Consider the following 23,222-nt stretch of genomic DNA (forward strand, 5'->3'; position numbering starts at 1 on the left):
AATGATCTCACTGACATGTGGAATTTAAGAAACAAAACAGGATCATAGGGGAAGAGAGGAAAAAATAAAATAAGACAAAATCAGAGAAGGAGACAAACCATAAGAGACTTTTAATCTCAGGAAACAAACTGAGGGTTGCTGGAGGGGAGGGGGGAGGGGGGATGGGATAACTGGGTGATGGACATTAAGGAGGTCACGTGATATAATGAGCACTGGGTATTATATAAGAGTGATGAATCACTGAACCCTACCTCTGGAATGAATAATATATGTTAATTAATTGAATTTTTTTAAAAATTAAATTTTGGAAAGGCATGGGAAAATTAAAGAGGGGCTGTGAAGAGGAAACAAGTACAGGGATAGGAAATCGAAAAAAAGAATGTGTAATATCTGGGGAGGTGAATCATTTCTTCTTTTTATATAGAAAATCTCTAACTCAAGGTTCTTGTTTTTCTTTTGTATTCTATCAGCAGCAGTAAGTGAGTAACTGTCTTCAAAAAGATCTGAGTTTAGATGATTTCTTCAAGGCAAAAGTTATCCTCAAACCTACAGGGATAAACCTCAAATTATTTCCTGTTTCAAATAAAAGGGTTGAGAGTCTTATCAAGGCATAGGTCTTTTAGAGTGGACTTACATAAGAATATAAATACAATTTTACCCACTTCTAAGTTCTTTTTTTTTAAATCATATTCACCCAAATGTCAAGTTAAAACATCTATCCTATACAGATTGAAAATGATAAAAGAATGCTACCAGGATCTCATTACTGATTAAGGGACTTAAGACAAGCAGTTATAGGAAAGTCTATTTCATTGTTGCCTTGTGGATTGTTTCCCGCCCCCAACCAAAAAAGGAAGCTTACTCCATTCTCAAGCCAGTGAAGTATTTACAGTGCAAAAACACATTTGTACTTTGGGTTTGCTAGTGATAAAATCTTCTCTAGTGAATTCCAATTATTCTTTTCCAAGCTATTTTGAAAAAAATGTAAATCAGTTTCATGGTCTCCATGTTGCAAAAGTGGTTTCTACCAATTTATTTCAATCCAAATTAGGGCTTTTTGACCTGACTGCACCTGGTGCTATAATTTTAGCTGTTTCAGACAACCAAGGGGCATGATTACTAGCACTTTGATCAGTCAATTAAAACAAATTACTGTGGATTTTAAAACTTATTTGTTTTCTATCTGAAGAATCTCTCTGAATAAGCCACGAAAAAACTTTCTAACAACATCTATCAGTTGAGCAAGTGCTACATGTCTGTCCTCTGATGACGTCTTTCCCCAACAACTGCAATAGGAAAGCTACTGACTGACAAAAACCTAGAATTTACTGTCTATATTCATGGGATTATAACCAGATCATACTCCTTCTGGTGTATTAGAGTAACATTCATGAGATTAGCCAATAAATGAATCTGCACCATTTCATATTTAAAGATTTTACTTAAACTTTTTCAAATTTCATTTTGCTACTTATGCATGTAAGTATGAAATGCTAAATTGGTGAGAAAGCAATGATGATAAAAACTCCTTATTATAGATTTCATATTACAGTGTGAACTACTTTCACACACCTGATCTCATTTGTACATTAACTTGTGTACAGTGGTGCAAATGCTCCAGTAGTGAATTTATGTTCCAGATGTTTCCCTCATGCTTCACTACAATCTTCCTCACGGACTGATTACAAATGTGCACTCTAGTGTTAATCATTAGGCCATTAATCTTCATAATTTTAATGTGTTGTCACTGCATGTCAAGTAGATTAAAAAATGGTGAAGACCACTTAATACAAAAAAGCAAGCTGTTAATCATGTCTTATGGCCTCTGTCTCACTTAATCTTACAATCATGAATTCATATTGGAAGTTCTCAGTATTTGAAAGAGAAGAAAATAACGGGTTACCCACCTGTAACTATATAGACCATGATCAAATTTAAAAGGATCATACTTTGTATATTAACTAAATATAAGGAACAAAATTTACTGGAAATTACTTGTAGATATCTCTTGATTAGACACAAAAGATGTTGCCGTACAAAGTTGTTACAATATTCCTGGATACAATGATAACAAAGCAATGTACTAATTATGATGGGAAATACAAAGTAGAGCAAGCCCTTTGGTATTTTGAGGTATTTATTTTGTGTCCTACATAAATGTAAAATTTAGTGATAAACTTTTAGTGAGAAATTTAGTGATAACTTAGTGATAAATTATATCTTGGGTCCATGGGTGATCCTCAAGGATCTGTAAAATCCCTAAAATTGTGTATAAAATTTTGTATACAGAAATATTTTTCTCAGATGAGTACTCTTTTTTTTTTAAGATTTTATTTATTTTTCAACAGAGAGAGAGACAGCAAGAGAGGGAACACAAGCAGGGGAAGTGGGAGAGGGAGAAGCAGGCTTCCCGCCGAGCAGGGAGCCTGATGTGGAATTCGATCCCACGACCCTGGGATCATGATCTGAGCCGAAGGCAGACGCTTAATGACTGAGCCACCCAGGTGCTCTCAGATGAGTCCTCTTAACCTCAAAGGAGTTGAGGGGTTGAGAGCTACTGAAGTAGATATGTAATTTCCTTCACAAAATCCAGGAAATTACTCCTTTGTACCCTTAATGAATATATAAAGTGATTTAAATACCAAATACCAAAATTTTCTGTTAAATAATACTTCTATCAAAGTAAGATAACTCTCCAATTCAACTTTCTTCCAAGTTTTATCTATCAGTTGTTGTGTATTTATTGTTCTGGCTGCAGCATTCACTGTAATAGTTTCATAGATCTCTTTTATCTGTTTCTATACAAAGTATATGGTACACTCATTCACGTCATTGATTTAATTCACTATCAGTTTCAACATTCTTTTTTCTTTTTTTTAATCTAAAGATCTCTACTCTGTTTAAACCAGCACAAAGAATAGGCTTTATCTTCAGAATCATTTTAAGGGGATCACTTCACAGGAATTCATGAATATAGGGTGATGGTAGAGAACAGAAAAAAAAAACCCCATAAAGTTAAATCCAGGAAGACTATGGTCTACTATTGTCTTAAGATAATGATATGACTATAAAAAAAATAATAATAATTTCTTTTGGTTTTAAAATTCACTGTGATGGCAATTCCAAGGTAGAATTAAAAAAAAAAAGTTTTAAGCAATGGTAACCTTGTTGTAATAAATACATAGACATTCCCTAGGCTTTCCTTTGTGGAAAAATATTTGTTGGTATATGCAAATGTGATGTTTTGTTGAAAAGAAAATTAACCTAAAAAAGTTATGAAGAAGGTTCACAGCATTTCAGATGTTTGGAAATGACTTCCTCTGGTTAAATGAGGATGGCATATACAAGGAGATACCAGTAGATCTGCACTTTGAAAATTACTAGGATAGGGACCATAAAGAAGAGCAGCGAATGTATTTCTAGAGTCAGAAACAGAGTAAGTACACACCCAGAGGAAGGAAAATGGTAGGCACTTCAACACAAGTTTGCTTTGAGCTCTTTGTATAGGAAAGAAAGAAACAATAATTCTGGAAAATTAGGTTGAGATCAGGTTGTAGAGTCTCATTCCAAATCTTCTGGGCATTTTGTATCCATTCAAGGTAAGATCTTTTTTTTTTTTTTTCCTTTGACCCCTAGTAACACTTTGTATCTGTATTATTCATAGACATTTATTATTTATAGTGTTCTGCCATCAGTTATCTTTTCCCATATATTTGTCATTTCTCCAACTAGATCATTGTTTTTTGTTTGTTTTAAAGGAAGAGCCCTTTTATATTTGTTTGCACGCTGTACGGAACCTAGCTAAGTCTTTGGCATATTTTGTTAACCAGACACATATATGTGAATAGAAAACTGCCTTGTACTTTTGAAAAGTTCTCTATTTTGTAGAATCAAACTACGTAGCACAATCTCTGCCTTATCCTCTCCAAATCATATGCTGGAACAGGTGAGATATTACACGGTATAAGAGAAAGATTACTGGCTTAGATTTATATTCAGGGTTCTAATTTTAGTTATATTGTTGGCTTTCATTTGAACTTGGGCTTATTGGATTCTTCTCTGCTTTCTCATTTGTAAATTTGGGTTATTGCTACCTGTCTCTTATTTCAAAAGAATGTTCTCCCAGTTTGGGCTGACCAGTAATGAAAAAGGCAGAGTACTTTAAATAAGAGATGGATGACCATATGCCTAGGGGGTACAGAAAGGACTGCCCTGTGCGAGAGGTAGGCTCTGGAGTCACAGCAAACATAGAGATTTCATAATTTTATTATTTTGAGTGATAAGCAGCAAAAGCTCAGCAAACAGTGACAGAGCTGCAAATCAAAGAGTGATCTTTAATCCAGTACCATGAAGAAAGAACATTTGTGCACTCTCCAGTCTGCTAAGCCACACTGCATAAAGACAGTGGTCATAAAAATAAGTATAAGGAACATTAACGATTAACCTCTTTGGACGGCAATTGCTTCACCTGTAAAATAAGAGAGGGGGAATGGCACCCTTCAAAGACCCTTCTAGTTCTAAGTTTGTTTCTAGAATTCTTCAGCACCTAAATCATTTCTGCTGGAGACATGGGGGAAAGTCTAATTTTGCCCTTTATTGGTAGAATGGGTGAGTCAGCTTGCTCTGCCTGGTGAGAAGAGATTGTTCAAATTCCAGGGATTTAGCAAGCCAGTTGACATCATGTTGGTAGCTGGAAATCTGCCAGATTACATCACAGAAATCAGCAACTCTACCAATCAGGAGCCCCCCCCCCACCCCGCCAAGAGTCAGCCATTAAACTTTCACTAGCCCAACACTGGTTCTACTTGTTCATTCATGTCATCCTAACTGAGAAAATTATGCAGCCATAGGTAGAAAGAAAGAGAAGACACTGAAATGGCAGTTTAGAAATACCTCAGGGCTAGACAATGTCCAAGAGGACCGAAGCACTGTGGTCAGAAAACAGAAAGCTATTAGGTAGTAGGAGAATGGACTTCTGACTTGAATGGTTAGGAATTATAATCTTTAGGGGTGTCTGGGTGGCTCAGTCCATTGAGTGGCCAACTTTTGATTTCGGCTCAGGTCATGAACTCAGGGTCCTGAGATCAAGCCCCTCCTAGGGCTCAGTGCTCAGCATGGAGTCTGCTTGAGATTCTCTCTCTCCCTCTGCTCCTCCCCCTGCTCACACACTCTCTCTCTCTCAAATAAATAAATAAAATCTTTTTACAAAATAGGTATAGTCTTTAGTTAGAAACTCTGAATGGTAGTCCTGATTAGTACAAGATACGTCAGGCAGCGGACCCTGATGCTAGTTTACAAGTTTATTTAACACAATATGTAATTGCTTGAGTTCTAAAGTTTAGGCTTTATTGTTATTCATCTGAGTATAAGCATGGTAGTTCTTTAAACACTTTTTAATAATTAGTCTGGTCAGCAGCTATCATTGATACTCATAAAAACTGTTTGTGACAACAGGCCTGCTCCTTGTTCTTGGTTGACTTGCTGTTCTACTTGGTAATAAACATTTCTTTCTCTTGGGTTAAATATCGAAGTCAATCAAGTCAGTCACCAGTTATTAGGAAATTTAGTCATAAAAATATAAAAATGTTTTAAACTGTCAAAACTTGGAATGCAATATAGTTCATTCATAAGTAGCATGACAGATTATATATGTTTTTGGCTAAAAGTTGGATATCTTCAATTCATGCTCATCTACTGTTCACCTCTTGGTTTACTGGATCTACTTTAACTTTCTTTTAATACTTAAGTTTCTCTTCATTAGCAGGTATTTGTACTTTCCTGCTTAAGGTCAAATTTAATCCATGTATAACTTTTGGAGAATAAATCCACTACCTGTTTTTCAAAGATTCAGGTTTCCAGTTAATTGAACATATTTTGTTATTTGATGTGTCCATTGATTATAGGAGATAGGTAACTGGACAAATCTGGCCCAAATAAGCATACAACTCTAAATGATTATGCAAAAGAATGACTTGTATACACAAATTATACTTTCAACTCTTTTAGGAACTGCACATTTTATAAGTTTTAAGAAGACGCTACAGTTAAAATATAGATGATTTTCAGCATGAGTTCAGGACTGTCACAATTGTTAAGCTTATGAATTTTTTCCTCAAAATCTACTTCTTTGTGGTCAAAACTATGTATCATTTATCATATTTTTTCCTACAATTTGTTATTTTATTTTCAAAAATACTTGAGTTTCATTTGAAAATCTTAGAACATTACATTTTCAAATGGAGGTGGTCTGAGCCGATAGAAATAAAAAATAACTTTTAATATGTTCTTGCCATATTCCAAACTTTTGCTAAATTTTGTATAAATGTTATTTTATTTAATCTATATGGTAACCCAGTGAGGTAGATACTTGCTATGGGTTGAATTATATGCCTCTCCAAATCATATGACTGTGTTTGGAGATAGGGCTTTGAAAGAGGTAATTAAAGTAAAATCAAGTCATAAGGTAAGCTCTAATCCAATATGACTGGTGTCCCTCTCTCTGTAGGACACAGATGAAGACCATGTGAAGACAAAGGGGGAAGATGGCCAACTACAAGCCAAGGAAAGCGGCATCAGAATTAAGCCAACCCCAGGGACACGTTCATTTTGGATTTCTAGCCTCCAGAATTGTGAGAAAATAATTTTTTTGTTATTTAAGCCACTCAGTCTGTGTTATTTTGTTATGGCAATCCTGATAGACTAACACAGTACTATTATTATTTCCATTTTACAAATGCATAATCTGAGGCTTATAGAGATCAACGTGTCCAGAACCACATGGATAGAAAGTGGTTGAGTTGAGGCTCAAATCCTGGTTACTTGCTAAGCAAATATCTCCATCACATTCCATGTGCCAGCCGCTATTCTATCTAAAGGTACAAACATAAAGAAAACAATTTCCAAAGTGTATCAGGACTACAGGGTCCAAATTATGAATCGTTAAATAGTCCTTGCATCAAAATCGAGCACCGTGTGAAAACAGTGTAGATGTGGCTAACGGCAGGGATGGTATTCTCAGATACCATGTCCCTCCTGGTATCATAAAGCATTTTTACTGACTGCCCACAAGTCCCAAAGTTTGTTCTGAAAAGCACAAGGTCCACAAACAAATGTTTCTTTAAAAAAAAGGAAAAAAGGAGAAATTCTTAACTTATAAATAAAGTTGGAAAATTCTCTTTATACCTCTTCTGGAACTTCCTATTATATATTACCATGTTAAAGATTCTAGAGTAAAGAAATGTCTTTATCTAATCCCATGTTTTCTAACTTGATGGATCACAAGACCCTCATTTTCTGCAACAGCTATTTACATTCTACAGTGCTCATGTTCCTCAGCACGAATTTTTAAAAAATGCTTACACAGAAGTGATGGCTATGGTAGCTAATGCTATGGTGGTAATCATACTGCAATATGGAAGTGCATCAAGTCAATATGCTGTACTCCTTAAACTTACACCAAGTTTTATGTCAATTATATTTCAATAAAGCTAGAAAAAAATGCTCACATAAACAATAGGCTCTTTGAAGTAAGAGGGTGTTAATGGTAAACCCTGTATTTCACAATTAATATTGGAACTACATTTCAAAAATTGGGAACCCACTACATTTTATATTGTTATTTTAAAATCTCACAAATATCAAGCATACATGTTTAATCCCAAATAAGATTTCTAAAGAGCACTTTATATTTAAATGGGAGAAGTATTAAGAAAGATCATATGGTTACATGCACACAAGTTAGTTTTAAAAAAACAAACTTAGATCTAGCCTTTGAGTCAGGTGTATCAAACTCATTTATCTGAATGAAAAAGTTTTAGAATTTTCAACATAATAATTTTCATGTTTTTCCATTGCATCTGAGATAATGTTATCTCTATGATACAAAAGGGTAAGTACGTATTTTGTTGAAAGCTAATTATAGTAAAAATTATGTGAGTACTACCTGGCATTTTATGCCTCATCTTTAGAGCTTATTGTTTACAGAAAATTCGTATGCTAAGGGTAGTTCTCTAAGCCTTCACATGTTCAGGACAGGCAGGCAAGTGACCGGAAGAACCCATGAAAATGGTGTCTTGGTAATATTTTTATAATCTGGAAATATCACATGCTATTTGTTTTTTACAACTTTGTTCTTATACATGCCAACCCCAACACCCAGGCAGGCTTAGCCCACATCCCTCCTCTCTGAGCTTGGTGGGTCCAGCATCAGTCCTTGTGCTCAAGGCTTGAGAGAGAACACTACTCCATGCGTGTCTTATTTAAGAAAATTCAGAAATTCCTGCATTTTACAAGGACATTGTAAACTTTAAAAATTATGTTATAGAGCTATCAGTTGTAAGTTTTCCTTATATATCCTTTCAGATATAGTTCAATTTACACACAACTTTCCAAGACAGTATTTTTTGCATAGAGTGTGGTACATCAGCATTTTAGATTTTCTCCCACAATTATTTTACATATATCCAATTATAATTTACACTTAACCTTGAGGGCACAGAATGTTACTTAGAATATTTTAAGGTTATAATTATTTTGTGCCATAGATAGAATTTTAATTAACAGGATAACCCTATACACTTTAAATTATGATCTTTACTATATTATAATGGTTATATATTTTAGGGAAGAACTCATTTAAGGAGTATTTTAAAATAAATCCTTTGATTAATCAGTGATAAAATATTTGTATATTTAAAAGTAAATTAATGTCTTTTAAGGCAATGGTATTTTTGCGCATCAGAGAATGCTAATTATGTGATACTAATGGTAAACAATTCTTTTATACATATTAATGATCCCTAATAAGCAAATAAATAGGTTATATGCTATTTTAGCAAATTATAATAGTATTCCCTTCATTATATAATGGTTAAATACAAAGAATAATTGTTTTCTAAAACTTGCTGAAATCCCAGACACATTTCCTTAATTTTGAAACTAATTATTATTCTTTGAGGTTTCTAAAACTTTATCTTATTTATTAATACGATTATCTAAATCTCATGTGCAACATGTAGGCAAAAGACATATGTAACTGAAAAATATCTCTAGAGTATGTAAGACTTAATATTAAACTAAGTCATGTGTAACTTAATTCCATTTTATAATAAAATTTTGAAAAATATTTTGTTAAAGTGATTTTTTTTTGCTAAGGAAAAAAGCTACATCTTTTGCTTTAGATTTCCATGCTTTGCTTTTTTTCTGAAATTACAAAAAATAAAAATATTTATTTTTTGGTTTAAAACTTTTAGAAACATTTCAGATGGGGTAAATTGCCAATTTGAAATGGTATTACTCAAATAATGATTATTTTTTAATGTTAGATTTTCCAGGGGCTGAATTTCATGTTAAAAAAATAACAAAGAAACAAAATAGAAATGTTTGTTAAGTCTTCTTTAGTTCCACAGTAGATTAAAATTTGTCCAGCAATGTATTTTAGGGAAATCACCTCTCTTTTCCCCTTTCTAGAGAAAGCTCGTGCCATCCACATGACCCTGACATATTTGTTCTGATTGAGTCTCACCTCTTCCCAGGCTCTTAGGGTGGGGCCTGTGATCCAGGCCTAGCCCTAACATATTACCGTCAGAGTGTGACTGGCTCTGACACAGTAATGACCTACCTGGAACTTCTGAGATGCCACTGTGATCCCTGGGATCCAAAGATCATGTAAACCTAATGCTGTTTGTGCCCATTGCCTCTCTAAGGGAGAGACCATTCTGGACAATGAAGCAAAAAGGTAGGTGAGTACAGTAAAATGATACAGGTGGAAACTTGCTGGCTTTCTTTGAGGCCTTGGATTCAGTTGAGACTGTAACAACTATAAATCCTGGACCATCTTTTTACATGAACCAAACCCAACCCAACCAGACCAGACCAAAACAAAACAGAGACAAACAATAAACAAATGAATCATTGTTGCTTCAGTTGGTTAGAGTTAGGCTCTGCCACTTGAAATCAGGAGTCTTATCTGATATAAGCACATTATTCCATCTGAACACTGGGGCTTGGGAAATTGAAAGTAAATTCAATGTGTTTAACAAATATTGAGTTTCAGACATGTTCTAAGCACTATTCCAGAACATGGGATTTTAAAAAAATCTCTGTCCTTTTCAAATCTATATTTTACTTGGGGGAGATAGCTAATAAAACATAATCCCAATTAATTAGTAAATTTAATGTATACCTAGAGGAAGAGAATTCCAGACAAAACAAAAGCCAATGTCATTATACAATCATGTCTACTATATCCAAGGAGCAGTAGGGAGGCAAGGTTTCTATAGAGAAGCAGAGAGACTGGTTCCATAACTCTTGGGGAAACTGGAATCAAGAAAATACTTTGGGAATGAACCAGTGTAGAAGCAAACAGTGATCACACAGGGCAGAGAAGGCAGAGTTGCTCACCACAAAGACAGTGGTTGGGGTCTAGTCAATAAGGGAAGAAGCATCCTTGGACAGGAGATGGAAGAGTCAGGAATGCGGAGTGGGTGGGTACAGATAGGTGGGAGAATGTGGTGGAAGTCAGGTTGGCAGCTGAGAGAGAAGACGCAGAGGAAGGGGTGGAGATCTGAGGACAGAAAACGAGGTATAAAATAGGGTCTGAGACCTTGGGAGAACAAACGGGTGAGGGCAGTACAGTGTACGTGCTTTGCAAACAGTTTGCTATTTATTGAAGGTGAGAAGAATTGAGGTAGTTGTCTTTCTCCAACCATATTTAGCTGTGTAGGGGCAGGCAAGGAGAAGGCAGAAAGATGAATTTACCCAGGGTGGCGGCTTTGCTAAGGAAGCATGGCATTGACAGAGAGGAAGCAAGTTGGAGCTGCATGCAAGGGATGATTATGTTTGACAGTAAGTTTTGAGCTGAGCGAGGAGGTTACTGGGGACTTGAGGGGATGAAGGGTAATTGTAAAGACTGGAGAAGTGGAAGAGCCAGTGACGCCTTAGAGGAAGCACCTGGGGAAGTGGGCCGGTGGAGGCCAGGGAGTGTGATGCATTGGAGATGAGGGGATGCAGCAAAAGATCTTGACTTTGATCATCAGAATGTGAGCAGCTGTCTGTGGAAGAACGAGAGAAGTGATCGCCAAAGGGGAGTTCAAGAGAGGGAGAGGCATATATTGAACTTGCCCCTTGTTCTGGCTGGAATGAGAACATATTGTTGGGTTTGAAACATCCATCTTGGTTGAACCTCGATGTGGTTTTGGTAATGGCATCCACATAAAGCAAAGCAGCCACACAGAAAGAGAGTAAGTCCCTGAGGCCTTTGACAGATTGAATCTGAACATTGAGTGATCTGGACCACTTGCTCCTACATAGTTGTTTCAGCTACTGTCTGGTGATGCCTGTTCCTCACAGCTCAGTCTGATTCAAATTGCTACACTGTGAGCCTCCTTCTCTCCTTCCCACCATTTTCCCTCTCACTTTTCTTTATCCTCCTCATTCATTTAAATGCCAGAATTAGCTTTCAAAATGTCTCCTTTCATCCTTTAAGACCCAGAATAAGGACTAAGCACTCCATAAAGCACTACCTGGCTCCCTTGGGCAGAAGGAACCACTTCGCCTTCCGCGTGTTGATGGGTCTCTGAATTCTGAGTTTTAAATTTTAAATTCTGAATCCATTGTATGAAGTATCGTCTTGTGTAATCATCATGCCTGTCTCAGTGTGGTATTCAGCAGATAGTAAGCTCTCAAATACTCGTTGAATGAATGAATGGCTGATTTGACACCAGCCAAGCCGAATGAACTCACCGTAGATGTCTGCTATAATAAAGGGCAGCTTGAAGAAAGAGCTGCGACCGCTCTCACCAATGGTAGTGGATCAGAAGGGAAATGGACTTTGGCTACAGAGACATAAATCAGAGAGATCTCAGAGAGAGGACTGCTTCAAAAGGACAAAACACAGCACTGAAGTCTGCTTCAGAAGTGTGACATCTGATTCTGTCCCGGGGGAGGCAGAAAAAGCCTGTATGATGAAATGCCAATGTAGAACCTGACCAAGGGCATTTCTGAACTTGTAACTATTTCTTAGTGGGGTGGTTTAGTATAAAGGCAACCATGGCATAGAAATCTCCATGGGATATTATTAAAAGCCAGCTATTAACGGGTGTGAGGAAGTATTCTCAGACAAGTCAGAGAAGTCAGTGCAGGCTATCCTTCATCTGAGAATACCCAACTTAAAAAGATAAATAGATAAAAATAATGTTACAACAGGAGATTTGCCTCAAGTTTGCACAATATTTTGCCAGAGTAACACTATTTAAATGCTATTTTCTATCTTACTTTTGTGTGTGTGTGTGTGCTGTGGTTTATCCTGGGGATATAACCACCACTGGTAGATTCCTAGCAAAGTGTGTTCGGGGATCTAATTGGCTAGTTTCCCTCCAGTCCTGCTCAGCAAAATGCTTGTTGCCTGCTCTGCTTGTCCTTAGAAAGGGCTTTGTTTTTGTTTGGTTCTCCAGCATTTTTTTCTAAGCTGAGTACTCAATCCTGTTTCTATCCTGTGTCAGCTACACTCTGATAGCTCATTGTTTATTTTATCTTTTTTTATCTCAAAAGAGGAGATTTTATTTAGCTCCTTTTGAATGAGAAGACAGGTTTTTCTTTGGCATTCAAGCTAAAAACAATTCCCTGCCCCTGCTGGTTAAGGCTATGACACCTCTTTTGAGTCATATCCATCATATTCTTCTCCCCACCAGGGACAATAGGTATAACTCAGCACTTCACACCATTAGTAATACAAGAATGAACAAATTTCTGCCAGGATACAAAAACCAATCTGGTGTAAACTTTCAGTTTTAAGCTTTGTATAAGCATTGGAATTAGGGGGATATTCCTTTACTTCAGCTTAGGTCATTATAGCTCCAAGACTCCATTTTTCCTAGAAAACTTGATTCCTGATTACCTGCTGCTCCCGCTTTATCTACATTCAGAGGACTTGTCTAGGTAACTGAAGCTCAATTCCAAAACACCGGCATCATGATATTTCCTCCAACATTTACTGAGTGTCTTCAGGATGTGCAGGATTACTCACGTACGGGTCGGGAGCTGATTTGGAGCTGGAAGAAGACAATCCTCACCTCTGTCTGGAGGTTTGGAGCTCACTACAGGCACACTGACATGAAAGGAGAAGTAGGGAAAATGACTGACAAAACATGTAACTTAAATCATAGCATTCCAAAACCTGTGCTGGAAAGGGAGAAATTAATTTTGGTAGTATGGCCTCGTTTCGCAGAATTTGATCTGGATCTTCGAAATAACTGCAAAATTATAAATGCGTATTTCCCATTTCCCATAATATAGGTTCAGCTTTCACTGTATTTTAACAAAGCCTTGTTTTTCTTCTACCTAATCATTTGACACTCCAAAAGCCATTGAGTTGCCAAGAAATGGACTGACAAATCACTAGCAGGCACATTTTATGTCTATCATAAGTTGATGACAGTTTTGTAAAAACAGGTCTGCTTCTTTAAGGGTTTCATTTACAGCAAGCTATGGTGAAATTAATATAAGTTATTCTCAGATATGTAATAAATAAAGGACATGCAAATCATGGAAATGAATACTGATCATTATCAGTATCTTTCTAGAGATTCAATAGAAATAAAACCAACCAACATCCCCCCACTCTTACATACATACATATATATTTTTATCATCTGTGTAACAAAAGGCCACAGATTTGGGTGAAATTAGAACCTCCCTGGTTGTATTAGTTTGCTAGGGCTGCAATAACAAAATACCACAGACCAGGAGGCTTAACCAATACAAATTTATTTTCTCACAGTCCTGAAGGCTGGAAGTCCAAGATCAAGGTGTTGGCAGATTTGGTTTCTCTCTGTGTTCTCACACCACCTTCCCCTTGAATGAGCACATCTCTGATGTCTCTTCTTATAAAGACACCAGTCAGATTAGGGCCCATCCTTATGACTCTTTAAGCCTTAATTACCTCTTTAAAGGCCCTGTCTTCAAAAACAGTCACATTCTGAGATACTAGGTGTTAAGGATTCGACATATAAATTAAGGGGGGGGGGGGTGGCGGCACAATTCAATGCATAGCAGTGATTGTTTGAATTGGCCAGTAAATCAATTAACTCTTCTAGGCAGTTTTAAATATTATGTTGTAACATTGTACATTATGATGTATTGCTATAGCCATGCTGAAGTGAGAAGGTGAATGAATGATGCCTTTAAAACACATGACCTCTTTCTCTAGCAGCCCGCAAATGTTTGGCAGAAAAGGAGATTGGTTCTTCATGTCTAGAGTAAGAGGAAAGTTTGTTGTGACTTATTGCTGTAAGACTTGCCTATACAACACCTACCCTAACATTTGTTACCTATTTCTAGCATGCACTTGCTTTCCAAGGGAAGGAACTAGAAAGATAAAAAGAGGCATTTGGCCAAGAAATAAAACTTGTGGAATTTAGTGCATTGTCAAACAGTTGGGTAGCTGTGTGACGGGGAATTGTGGTGCAGTGGGATACAGAAGATGGGAGTATGGTGTGGGGGTGGAATGTGAGGGGAGGGACTCAGGCACACTTGGACCTGAGTCTCAAATCTTCCTGGTTGCATGACCTTAATCAAACTAAGTTTTAGTCTCCATTGTATCACGCTAACATGAGAAATGCTAAATTTCTAGAAAAAATAACAGTATTCTGTATCCAAAAGTAAGCTCATCATTCCACTTAGCTCCATCTTAATGACAATCTGTATTTACTTCCTAAAGTGTTTTACAATCTCCCTTCATTGGCTGTGAATTATAAGCATTTATTGTTTACTCTTTACCAGCATTAAGGAGTCTGTTGGATATAGAAAACAAATTAATACATATTTTCTGTTTTCAGTAAACTTGTATATTTTATTGATGGAAAGGATAGGTAAATAGTCCACGTATTATTTGCATTGGACATTTACATATAGTACCTAAATTCAATTCAAATAACTCAATAAATACTAGAGTGTCTACTCTATGCTAGGCCCTATATTAGAAGCTGGGTCACAAAGATGTGGCACTTGGAGAAGAAGTATTGACCTTGTTTTTATTGGAAATACTAGCATTGCAAATAAAAAAAATCTCAGCTCATATATATCAGATAGCTTATTCTCTCTTTATGTCCTAGTCTATAACAGGCTCAAAGTTATAAACATGTAAGTGAGTCATTAATATTATTCTGAGTTTATCTAAAGGTCTTTGGGCATGGACATAATTCAATTTGACACTTGAATCACTCACATAATCTCACAAATTTGCATCATTTTTATTTCATGGAAATCTTTTAATCATTTCAAAGTCTTTCATAGTGTTAAAATTTTAATGAAATCCCATTGCATTTTTGGTAATACTCATTTTATATGCATATGCTCCAAAATTAGTCTATGGAGCAGTATAGTAGAAATTAAGGGTGCTCTCAATTAGTTAGTGCTTTTCTTTCAAATTGCATTTTACAGAAATAATTTGGGCCATAAGAAATATGTTGATAAATGACTTCTTGGATATAGTGGCTACCATTAATTCACTCATTCATTCAATCACTTAACACCTACTTTTGGAATGCCTACTATTAACTGGAAACTATACTAGGCATCACCTTCTGGGACTGAAAAATAGGCATAGTAGGGTTTTCATGTAAAGTACAATTACCTTTTTTTGCTTTTAAATGACCATTGAATATAATTATTGAAAGATAATATTTAATATTTAGCATAAATTATTCTAATTATGGAATTCATTTAATAAATTTGATATTCTCAAACTTAATCCTTGCTTTTCCCCCCCCTTCAAGCTACACAAAACTGTGGGCCTGTACACCACTGCAGTACCCAAGCTTGCCAGAAGATGGCGATATATGGTGAATGACAGCTATGTTGGAGCCAAGTTACCGCATTTCTCAGCCTTCCTTCCAATTTGAATGCCTTCTAACAAGACTACACAATTGCCCCAGAAACAGACTAAAAATTTGAAGTATATTAAACTTATCTGATTGGGTTCATATAGCTTTTTTTACATCTGTAAGATCCATTCTTTTGAAGAGCCTAATGTGAGAAAAGGGGACTAAAGAAATAGATTTCTACTTTTCTATTTCCCAGAATTTTTTATAAAAATAATCAAAGTACATTTAGGCAGAATTAAAATTAAAGCCTCCTGTACAATTTATTTTAAAGGTAAATTGGTTTTGCTTTTGTTTTAACAACACAAATCCATACAAGAAATGAAAAATGTTAGCAGTGGTTAACATAAAAGTCATGTAATTTTGTTTGGTAGAGAAATATGGAATTACATTAATGAAAGAGCTATAAAATACATATTATAAGAGTACAGAGTAGCTATTTGATTATAAATTGATCTTAGAAAGGTTGACCTACTTTTCTCTGCATTTAATGCAACCCCTTGAAGGTATTTTGAACACACACAGCACTTTTAGGAATACAGTTATCTATTTTTTTTCTTTAAAATCTTTAATGCAGTTTTCCTGAAATGCTGTACGTTGAATTTTGTGCTCTTAAAAAAACTCGGTCACAGACAATAGCATATAATTAGGACATGTAAAAGAAAATGAGTAAATTATAGAAAGTAGAGATTACTTGAAAGACAGAATATTATAAAAATACTTATAAATAAGAAACAGTAATAAATTTCCAGTAGGAATGTTATTGAATTGTCTTACTTACTTTTCCCACAGCTGGGAGCATAGGAGTTAGCTACTGGACAAGTTCAAGGAGGATATTAGGCTCTCGTTTGCTCACATTCACAGTTGAAGGGTGTGGAAGGCTGCCTGCTTGCCTCTCAAGAGGTCTCATTGCAATTTAAGACCTGATTTTATCAACATACCAAAAGGATATCCATCTCTTTGAGATGGACTCATTAACCAAACTCCTGAGACAGATGTATAAAAACATACTGCCGATTTATTTCATTCACAATGAGAAGTCCAATTGTCACAGAAACTAGAATACTTGTAATGGATCATACAATTTTCTCTCTGTAGACAGAATTACTGGAGAGGCCAAATTATAATCAGAAGGCTTCTGGGTGATTATGGGTTTTAAGACATTGTTTAAATCAGAGGTAGTCCTAATTTTGGTTCTTTTAAAGTGGCCATGAATTCAGTCTCATGATAACAAGAAACCTGATGATCAGTCAAAATGCAATTATGCTGCTCTTTCATTCTCTACTCAAAACAATATTACCAAATATCAATCAACAGGAAAATGGATAAATAAATTATTATACATTTATACCATAAATTGTTATACACAATGAAAATGAATGAACTAAAGCTACATGTAACCCATGATGTATCTCACAAGGCACAAAAAGTTATATGTATTATGATTTCATTTACATAAAAGAACAGGAAAAACTGTATATATATATATATATATATATATATATATATATATGAAATGCATACTTAGGAGTTAGAGCTTACTCTATGGATAAAGTGAATAAAAATAATCATTACAAACATTAGGAGAGTAGATACCTCCAGGGAGAAGGAGTCTATAGAAGGGATGTATATGTTGGCAAAGCTCTTTTTTCCTTTTTACTGAGAGGAGTTATATGGATATTTGATAAACTGTACATTTTTATTTTATATTATTTTCTGTATGTATTAGATTGAGCCATATAAACTTGCTGATATTTGATAATTTTTGAAATACAAAATAGCAATTTCATATTATTTGATGTAATAAGTTATGCTTCATTAATTAAAAATTTTATTACTTAATCTAGCATCTGTATCTATATACATGGTTAGGTAAATAAATATTAATAGATATTTATATATGCATGAGTTTATTGTATACACATATATCCTTGCTCTGTCAGTTGAGAGAGCCTAGAAGCAATGAGACTCCAGTAACAATGAGCATACCTAACATGATGATCTTGGCCTCTATTACTATTCTGCAAAAAAAGGACCAGGGCTCCTCAGAGAAACTGCTGCTTATAGGACCATAACAAGAAATATACAAGATGAGTCTGGACTATCTTGTATTGCCAGAATGTAAGGAAATGAACACACACAGTAGGGTAGCTCAAAAGGACCTAATGGCCAAAACTGAAATAATAAATCAATAAAGTAGTATTGGTAGTATTGGCTGATAACCCCTTTTATAAACTATTCATGATCCATGCTGATACAAATTAATAATTAGATGAATAAATAAATAGGAGAGAATGATTATGTGAATAAATAAATGAGGGAGAATAGACAAATATCACACATAGAAGAATTACAAATAATTTATGCAGATACTCCACTCTCAAGGAAGAAAAGCATAACTCCTCATTCCTTAAGTGCCTCACACAAATGTTTTAAGACATTGTTTAAATCAGAGGTAGTCCTAATTCTCGTTCTTTTATAACAGAAATGAATTTGATCCTTCAGCCTAGTTGGAGAACAAGGTCTGCTTCAATAGTGATACGTCAGTGGATAGTATGAACACTTGACATAATGTGATGAGAATAGGACTCGGCCCTGTATGCTTCCTCCCCAAACTCAGAAGCCCAGTTTAATTATAAGAAAAAAACATCAGATAAATCCCAATTGAGGGATACTCTATAAAACACCATTTTAATACCACTCAAAGCTCTCAAGGTCATAAAAAAACATGAAAATTCTGAGAAACCATCACAGACCAGAGGGGCCGAAGAAGAGATGATGACTAACTAGGATGTGATGTCCTGAATGAGACCCTGGAACAGAGAAAGGATTAGGAAAACACTAATGCAATCTGAATAAAGTATGGGCTTATTAGCTACTTATAACGTATTAATAGTGGTTTGCTGAGTGTGACGAATGTATCATAGTACTGTTGGTGTTTTAATGAAGGAGTCTGGGTGTGCAGTTTATATGAACTCTCTACATTATCTTTGCAATTTTTCTGTGGATCTAAAACTGTTCTAAAATAAAAGTTAATTAAAACAGGGGCACCTGGGTGGCTCAGTTGGTTAAGCACCCAACCCCTGATTTTGGCTCAGGTCATGATCTCAGGGTCATGAGATCGAGCCCCACATCTGCGCTCAGCTGGGAGTCTGCTTGTCCCTCTCCCTCTGCTCCTCCTCCTGCTCACCCAAAGACATGGGTACCAAGATTCCTACCGAAAAAATGTAGTCTTTCCTCCCTTAAACTGCACTGTTGAAAAGTTTCACAAAAATATTAATTTTACTCAAGCAAAGTACTATTTTATATTCACAGATTTCTTTCCAAAATGCTTCCCATTCTTAAGACAAGGACTAGCTTCAATACTTATAACAGTCAGAAATAGAATTCCATTACATAACTGCATAATATGGAAATTTAGAATGAGGATAGCATACATTTCAGATCTGAATGATATCCAAGTGTAAATGCCTCATATTTATGCTGTATGTGACATACCCTTTCACGGAGAATTCTGTGCAGCTGAACTGGTCAGCAATAGATGCATTTAAAACTGATGCGCTTATAGCATAATCATTATAAGTGTGTCACATACAAAACAAAGGCCTCTAAATGGAGTATCAAATTCTTATTTTTTTATTATTTATTTATTTTTTAAAGATTTTATTTATTTATTTGAGAGACAGAATGAGAGAGAGAGAGAGAGCATGAGAGGGGGGAGGGTCAGAGGGAGAAGCAGACTCCCTGCCGAGCAGGGAGCCCGATGCGGGACTCGATCCCGGGACTCCAGGATCATGACCCGAGCCGAAGGCAGTTGCTTAACCAACTGAGCCACCCAGGCGCCCTGTAGTATCAAATTCTTAATGTTCCAAGTAGACTTTTTCAACTTGTTCTGCACACTTGTAGGCATTTATTGACTTGAATCTTGGAAAGGAGGACAGAAACTGGTTTTGAGTTCATAGGTTACACCAACTAGAAGTGCTGAGTCAATAGAAATCAAATCTTAAAATTCATGCCTAGTTAGTTGTCCAGTGAGTTCCATGATAGTTTTAGTATTGACGAGGTAAGGAAAGTTCATATCGATGAAATTATAAAAATATATTGCTACTTTTTGATATTTTGGAAAGCAATTCTAGTTTTCTGCCAAAAGTTATGTCCAGCAATATCTAAGCTAAGTATCCCAAGTAACAAGCTGAATATTTTGGGGTATTCTAATTAGAATAATTCTAGTTAGAATTTCCTTGGCTTAAGCACTAGATTTTAATATATTAATAGAAGCTACTTAAATGAAACTCATAACAGAACTTATGAAAATCAAGTTTTAATTAAATATTAAATCCTAACTTAAGGGGAAAGAGCTAGTGAAGTTTGACCATTATTGTGATCTATGAATGGAAATTTAGCAGCATTAATTTTCCTCCCTCCTTCCCTCCCTCCCCCCCTCCCTCCTTCCCCCCATCTCTCCTGCTGGGTGGCTTAAACAACAGAGATTTATTTTCACACAGTTCTGGAGACTGGAAGTCTAAGATCAAGGTGTTAGCAGGGTTGCTTTCTCCTGAGGCTTTTCTTCTTGGCTTGCAGATAGCCATCTTCTTGCTATGTCCTCTATGCACATGCATCCCTGGTTCCTCTTCCTCTTCTTAGAGGGACATAGCCCTATTGTATTAGGGCTAACCCCTATGACTTCATTTAACCTTCATTACCTCATCAAAGGCGCCATCTCCAAATACAGTCATATTGGGGGTTAGGGCTCCAACTTCTGAATTTGGGGGGAAAATAATTCAGTTCATAACATACTTGCAAATAAGATTTCATTGATAAGGTTTTCCACTCCCTTATGACTAAAAAATCTTCTTTAGCAAATTACAAAATTGAAGATTAAATGAAAATTAAATGCAACAGAATTCTTACTGAAGAAAAAAAAATCAGTGCCCTGGATTTTGGACATGTTCATTAGGCTCCATCTTGGTTAATATGTGAACTATGTAAAATTTGTTTCTAATGTCTTCCTCTCTTTATTCATCGTTTCATCTTCTTTCAACATTGGTATCTCCAGTAAATTTATTCTTCTGTCGATTCCTTATTTTCTTGTAGATTCAACTATCTTGTTTTCCTTACTGAGGACCTAACTCGTCCCCAGGTTCTACAATCAGGGTCTGCCCGTTTGAAAAAACACCTAGTAGAAACAAATAAGTTTCCATCTTATTTATTTATTTTAAAAGATTTTATTTATTTATTTATTTATTTATTTATTTATTTATTTACTTACTTACTTACTTACTTACTTACTTACTTATTTAGAGAGCCCACGAGCAGGGAGAGGGGCAGAGGAAGAGGGAGAAAGAATCTTAAGCAGACTCTGGCTCAGTGCATAGAACTCATTGAGAGGCTTGATCTCATGACATGAGATCATGACCTAAGCCAAAACCGAGAGTCTGATACTTAGCTGACTGAGCCACCCAAGCACCCGTTTCCATCTTATTTAATTATTTAGTACTATCTGACATTGTTGACCATTCTCAAATTTCTTATATCAGTTTTATTTTCATGTATATTTTGAAATTTTCCCAATGTCTAGGTTTTACTTATATATTTTTATTTGAGTATAGGTGACACACAATATTATATTAGTTTAGGCATATAACATAGTGATTCAACACCTCTATATGTTATGCCATGCTCACCACAAATGTACCTATCATCTGTCACCATACAACACTATTACAGTATCATTGACTATATGCCTTATGCTGTGCTTTTATTAATGTGACTTACTCATCCCATAACTGGAAGCCTATACCTCTTACTCTCCTTCACCCATGTTGCCCATCTCCATATGCCCCTCCCTTCTGGAAACCATTGGTTTGTTCTCTGTATTTATAGATCTGATTATCCTTTTCATTTGTATATTCACTTGTGTTTATTTTATTTTTAAATTTTTTAAAAAATTCACTTGTTTTGTTTTTTTGGGATTTTACATATAAGTGAAATCATATGATACTTGTTTTTCTCAGTCTGACTTATTTCACTTAGTAGAATATGCTTTAGGTCCATCCATGTTGTCACAAATGGCAAGATCTCATTCTTCTTTATGGCTGAATGATATTCCATTGTATACATGTGTTACATCTTCTTTATCCATTCATCTACTGATGGACACTTGGGCTGCTTCCATATCTTGGCTATTGTAGATAATGCTGCAATAAGCATAAGGGTGCATATATCTTTTTGAATTAATGTTTTTGTTTTCTTTGGGTAAATACCCAGGAGTGGAATTATTAGATCATATGGTATTTCTATTTTTAATTTTTGGAGGAACCTCCATAGTATTTTCTACAGTGGCTGCACCAATTTGCATTTCCACTAACAGTGTGCGAGGGTTTCTTTTTCTCTATATCCTCACCAACACTGTCATTTCTTTTGTTTTTTATTCTAGCCATTCTAATAGGTGTAAGGCAAGAATCTCAGTGTAGTTTTGATTTGTATTTCCCTGATAATGAGTGATGTTGAGTGTCTTTTCGTGTATATGCTGCCCATCTGTATGTCTTCTTTGGAAAAATGTCTATTCAAGTCCATTTTTTAATCAGATTGTTGTTTTTATTATTAATTATTATTATTACTAATTTTGGTGTTGAGTTGTATAAGTTCTTTATATATTTTAGATATTAATCCCTTATCAGATAAATCATTTGGAAATGTCTTCTCCCATTCATTCAGTAGGTTCCTTTCTTGTTTTGTTGATGGTTCCCTTTGTTGTGCAAAAGCTTTTTGTTTATTTATTTTATTTATTTTATTTATTTTTTTTTTGGTCTTACAATCTTTAATATTGGTTAAAAAACAGACCGATGTTTGTTGCTCATGGAAGTTATTTTAATCCAATGTGCAAAAAAAAAAGGTGCAGCTGTTTACTTTTACTTGAATACATAAGACCAACACTTCTACACTATTTACACACTTAAAAAGATTTTCAATTTATTAATTTAAGCAACAATATTACATCTCCTTTGTGGATAAATCAGGTGCTGCAGAGAGCCCAAAAGCTTGATGACATTCTCTTAAGTGACACAAATGTATCTGAAGAAGCATACCTGTTCTTGTCCTAATTTTGATCCTAAATAAAAATCCAATTTCAAAATCAATTAAGAATTATTTTGATCTAGAAAATCTTGGAACTGTTGCAAACGTGAAAACCTCGTCCCTGAGAGCCAGGATCCTATTCCCCCTTTGCTAACCCTCTAACAACTGGTCTACCCCAGAAACCGCATCTGTTGCAGAGTGGCAATACCCCAAAAAAGAGGAACAAAAGGAACTCAGCCCCCAGACCACCATCATCCCTGTGGGTTT

This window comes from Neomonachus schauinslandi, chromosome 2 (assembly GCF_002201575.2).
Source record: "Neomonachus schauinslandi chromosome 2, ASM220157v2, whole genome shotgun sequence".
Taxonomy (NCBI): Eukaryota; Metazoa; Chordata; class Mammalia; order Carnivora; family Phocidae; genus Neomonachus; species Neomonachus schauinslandi.